Raw genomic sequence first — 6,271 nt, 5'->3', positions numbered from 1 at the left:
CCTCATGGGAAAGACCATGAACAAGAGACTGAATGTTACCCCTGTATACTCACAGCAAACTCCTTTTTTGTTCTTTGTGTAGCAACTCTCAGGTGGATTTTTAAATAAATTTATACACGCACTACGCCACCCTGGGAATTTCTCCCAAGGAAAATAATGTCAAAGGACACAAGTTCGTTCCCCCAATCAGACGCTCCGAAACATGGGTAATAGTACAAAATAATTCAGTTTATTCAATCATAATCATATAAAAGCAGTCATTCTAAAACACAGCCAGACATAAGGGTTGGCTCTTGAAGTCAATCACACATGGGTCAATAATTTGGGGCTTACCAGCAGGGTCAGGCTAACGGGAATTGAATCTGCCTACAGCAGAAACATTTCTTTCACCAGTGCACAGTCACAGACACTCCACACCACTCTCTACTAATAGACACGGCACACAGTGAATAAAGCACCACCACCGTTAGAAAGAAAGAGCCGGCCTCCCTGCCTTTGGCACCCAGACCCTGTAACACAAAACAAACTGGATAAAAATGTCACAAGTATACATAGAAATATTAGAAAGGAGAGACTGTATTGCTGGATTGACAAAAAAAATCAAGTTAAATGAAAATAGAGAGAAAAGAATGATGTAAGAAAAACAATATTACCACTATAATCTTTCAATAGCAACTAAATCAAAATGAAAACAAATGGCAAAAACAGAAACAAATCCAACACAAAAGGTTGACAAATTGAAATCAACAAAACAAATACCAAAAATTATATAAAATAGAAAACCAAAAAAAGAAACCAGGGATAATACACCTGGCCAAATGTAAACAAAGAAAATAGAAATCAACTGAATAGTTGAAAATACAAATTCAAACAAAACAAAATACCACCCCAAGCCAAATATAAATGAAATAAGTTCAGCAAAGCAAAAGAAACAACCTAATAATTAAATCAAACAAAAAAAGAATATATAAAAAAAAGGGGAAAATCCGCACAAACAAAACAGCAATGCTATCCGTGGACAGGACGTGAGACACGCCCAACCTAGCGGTCAATACTCCCGGTGTTTTGGGGGAGAACACCTGAAACACAAAGAGTGTTACAATTGTATGTGAATGCTACACATTAGCCCTCTGCCTAAACTTCATGAATACCCATTTAGACATACCAATGATGAAATGATGCGCACATAGTCGAGGGCATACACACAACAACGGCAGCCACAAGAGTAGTATGCGACCCACGAGTGACTGGAAAACTCAAGTCATGCAGGAAGGGCAATGAAGCAGTCGGAGCTCACTATTAAGCAGAAAGATGCAACCAGCGAGGAAGGGCAGTCAAACAGTCGGGGCTCACTATTAAGCAGAAAGATGCAACCAGCGAGGAAGGGCAGTCAAGCAGTCGGGGCTCACTATTAAGCAGAAAGATGCAACCAGCGGTATTTAGTTACTACATTTAGAACGAATTATCTATAACCCTCTCCAGAAGCGCCTACCTTTCTCTAGTGTAGTGTCCACATCTGATGCCGGAAGCAGCAGCAACACAGCGTTCGCAACGCCTTAGTGACGTTGACAGTGACGTAATTCTAAGGCACATATCTAACGCCTTTTATATCACCATAGTGACAGATAATTGGCTTACGACCCATATCTAATTATTTGGGAAGGCTTCCCCACTACAATCTACCCCCCTTTTCTATGTCGTCGTCCCGACGATCAAAACAAAGAATCCATTTCAATGCAATAAATGGGTGATTAATCCCAAGGTCTAAACCAAGCAAAAATGGCACTAGATACTGAACCAGTGGGAACCCCCGCTTCAATCCCTCCTGCAGTACGTGGGAGACGATACATGTTGGAATGCTGGCCGGCTGTCGTGCGTCCAGTTCTGCGTGGGACAACTAGCCCATCAAAGTTTGAACCCGAGGGTACCTCTGGTTCCACCGCTACAGAATTTGTATGACCATTTCCCAGTTCTCCCGGTACAACCACTGCAGGGTCTCTACCACCTAACACTAACTCAATTGGGGAATCGGATAACACCACACGTCCCAACCCCTCAGGTGCAAGTACTCGAGCAGGTTGCAGGGTCTCTGGTACTAACACCATCAAATCAACATCATCCACTTCATCCTCTAGCAGAGAAACCCTCGGTCCACTCACTGGACCACTAGGCTGATCTCCAGGGCGGGATTCTCTCCGAATACGGGTCCTCAACAGTGAACGGTGGACACATCGTGCTTTATCCAATTCCTCGACTGGTGCAATGGTATAAACGACACCCCCCTCCTTCGGCGCCTTAACTACTTGATAAACTATAGGACTCCACAGATCCTGGATCTTGTGGCGACCCCGCACGCTGTGATCTCGGAGGTAAACCAACTGACCTTCCTTTAGGGGTTCCTCACGGACATGTTGGTCATGTTGTAACTTGCGATAACCTGCAGCTGCCCTCAGACGTTCCTGTGCGCCATCAAAGGCAACCTGTAATCTCGTCTGGTGCTCCAAGATCCAGTTGTGCACACTACCTGCACACGGCTCCGGAACTCTACCAAGTAAGAAATCCACTGGCAATCGAGGCTCTTGGCCAAACATTAAGAAATACGGGGATTCACCAGTTGCCTGGTGGGGAGTGGTGTTATAACAAAAAAGTACTTGCGACAGGCAAGTAGTCCACTCCCTCTTCCTAGAGCTTGGTAATGTCCGCAGCAAATTATACAAAGTTCGGTTAAATCGTTCACACTGCCCGTTACCGGCAGGGTGATAGGGAGTGGTACGGGACTTCTTCACATGATAGAACTCACACAACTGGCGAATAAGAGCCGATTCGAAATTACGGCCTTGGTCAGAGTGAATACGTCCCGGGACTCCAAACTTATAAAACCATTCATCGACCAACACCCTAGCCACAGTCTCAGCTCGTTGGTCACGTGTTGGCACGGCCATTGTAAACTTGCTAAACACATCTGTCATTACTAGGACATTCTCCTGTCCAGAAGAAGATGGCTCCAGCACCGTGAAATCAACAGCCAAGATCTCATTGGGTCTAGAGCTCAACAAATGGCCCATAAAGCCCCGAACCGCAGGCCGAACGTCCTTAGCAAGTTCACAACGATCGCACTCCTGACACCAACGTGTAATGTCAGCCGACATACCTGGCCAATAACATCTCTGTCGTATTAGTTCACTAGTTCGCTCAATCCCCTGATGGCCATGCTGCTGATGCAACTGCATCAGAACCTCCTGTTTCAGCACATCAGGCAGAACCATCTGGAAGACATCCTCCCCTCCATCAGGACGAGAAATCCTCCGATATAGTACTCCCTCTCTCAGAACCAAGCGATCCCATTGCTGGAGCAAAGTCAAAACTGGCTTTGCCAACTTTTTACGCTCCTCTGGCCCTGGACGCTTTCCTCGTTCCCAAAACTTCACCACAACACTAATCACAGGATCATCTTCCTGCAAGGAACAAATGTCTACCACTGAATAGCCTGGCAAAACACAAATCGTTGACACAACTGCCGGTGCTACACGCCCCATACTAATGGCCTGATGTAATGACTCTGGAATAGCACTACTGGCCACTAAACCCTCTGGAATGCCTGCGATGACTGGATTCTGCCTAGAAAGGGCATCCGCATTACGATTGCTCTTACCCGACCGGTACCTCACCTCAAAATCGAATGCTGCCAACTCAGCCGCCCAGCGTTGCTCGGTGGCCCCAAGCTTGGCAGAAGCCAAATGACTGAGAGGATTATTGTCGGTGTACACCAGACACTTGTGGCCAAGAAGGTACTCTCTAAACTTCTCAGCCATGGCCCACTTGAGCGCAAGGAATTCCAATTTCATGGAGCTGTAATTTGACATATTGCGCTCAGTGGGCCTCAGGCTGCGACTGGCATATGCTATAGGACGCACTTTACCTTGATGTTCTTGAGAGAGCACTGCTCCCAAGCCTCCGTAACTGGCATCCACCTCCAATATAAAAGTCTGAGAAAAATCAGCATAAGCCAATACTGGGGCCATAGTTAACTTACTCTTTAAGCCCTCAAATGCCTCCTGACACTGGTCAGTCCACACCTGAGCCAAGCTCTGTCCCTTCCTTCTCCCCGGCTTACCACCAGTCACATCGGCCACCAATTTATGCAAGGGGGAGGCCAACTTGGCGAACCCCTCCACGAAGCGCCTATAATAACTGGCAAAACCCAAAAAAGTACGCAATTCAGACACACTTGTGGGACATCGCCACTGAGCCACAGCCTCAATTTTACTTGGATCAGTTGCCACTCCCTCAGCAGAGATGACATGGCCCAAGTATCTTACCTCTTGTCTGAAAAACGCACACTTTTCAAGCTTTACCTTAAGGCCCTCCTGCCTCAAACGACCCAAAACAACCTCCAATCGCTCTAGGTGCTGTGCTACGGAAGAGGAGAAAACAATGATGTCATCCAAGTAAAGTAGCAAGGACTGCCGCTGCTGGTCTCCAAACATTCTCTCCATCAACCTCTGGAAGGTACTAGGAGCATTACAAAGGCCAAAGGGCATCCTGTTCCATTCAAATAGACCAAATGGTGTACAGAATGCGGTTTTAGGCTTGTCCTGTTCCGTGACAGGGACTTGGTTATACCCACTGGCCAAATCCAGTGTGGAAAACCACCGAGCCCCTGTCAACGAGTCCAAGGACTCCTCAATACGCGGCAATGGAAATGCATCCTTCCTTGTCTTTGCGTTCAAGTGACGGTAGTCTACGCACATGCGTAGACTACCATCTTTCTTCTTGACTAGCACTATAGGGGATGCGTAAGGGCTGCTACTCTCCCTTATTACCTGCGCTTCCAGGAGCTGGTTAATGTGAGTCTTAACCACTTCATAATCTGATGGTGCTATTCTCCGATACCGCTGTCTTACCGGGACCTCATCCAGCACAGGTATATCGTGAGAAATAAGACGGGTACAGCCTAAGTCTCCCTCATGAGTCGAAAACACTACTTGATATTTCTGTAGCAGCGCTCTTACCTGTACTTGCTCCTCCGTTGATAAAACAGACAAATCAGATGACTCTATCTGCCGAGCCAGCGGAGAGGTTGTTTCTACAGAAAGGGGCTGAACTGTAGCAATAACCGGGTTAACCTCTACAACTCCCTTTGGCAAACTGATGACAAAAGCCTCCCTCAAACTACCAATTACGGTTGTTGGATACAATACCACATCCACAGTGCCCACATTCACAATCGGAACCCAAACTGTACCATGGGTCACTCTGACTAACGCAGGAGATGCTAAGAGCCCAGCCGGCAAACCTGACTCAGGTGGCTCAAACAAAACTGTAGAGTCAGAGTACTGGGAAGAACAGGTGGCTGTAACTAACCTCATCGTGCCCCCAGGGATACGACATGCCCGATGTCCCCGTACCCGCACATTTCCTGCAAGATCCAAGCGATTCTTAACACTCACTTGTTGACAATGTTGTAATGCTTGCAACACCCTCGGAGACTGCACAATAATGGGCAATTCAAAAAGGGCAGTGCCATGCTGTCCGAACAATTCCTGATAACAACGGCCTAGTATGTTCATCCCCAGCACCCCAGGGACCTCTTTACACATACCGCCAGGAGGATCTCGGACGACCAACACACCACATCCCGAAACTACCTTATCGCAAAGTGTGACATCAAGCTCCAGATAACCAACATATGGAATCGTAAGCCCATTAGCTGCCCTCAGTTGCAGCCATTGACAAGATTTAAGACGATCTTGCCCCCAAGGTTCAAAATGCTGCAAAAAGAAACTTTCTGTGATGGTGGATACCATAGAACCGGTATCCACCAAACACGGTACTGATACTCCTCCCATACAAACAACAAGATGTGGACAAGATGACATTAGATGAGAAAATGAGCGGGGAACAACCAAATTACTTGAGCCAATTACTTTCCCAACCGGGTCGTGACTCGACAACCCGGCGGGGACTAGTTTCCCGACAATTGAGAACTACGAGACTGCCCAGTCCCAGTCGCATTGGCACTCATCGACGGTGGTAACGGACGAGGAGAGAGACGGTCCCCATCACAATCCCTTGCCAAATGTCCTGGTCGTTGACAACGTCTACATATCACCGGACCGGAGCGAGGAGATTGACTACGTACAGAGGACATCTGAAACCGGGCGAAACTTTGGGTGATCTGATCTAGCTGCCGCTGTTGTTGCTTCAATAGGTCCCGCAATTCACCCAGCTCTGACTGCTGTGGTGAACTTTCAGCCCCCTGATTAGGCCC

Source organism: Pseudorasbora parva, chromosome 23 (assembly GCF_024679245.1).
Source record: "Pseudorasbora parva isolate DD20220531a chromosome 23, ASM2467924v1, whole genome shotgun sequence".
NCBI classification, from domain to species: domain Eukaryota; kingdom Metazoa; phylum Chordata; class Actinopteri; order Cypriniformes; family Gobionidae; genus Pseudorasbora; species Pseudorasbora parva.
The sequence above is the reverse complement of the archived record's forward strand: the minus strand, read 5'-3'. Positions refer to the sequence as shown.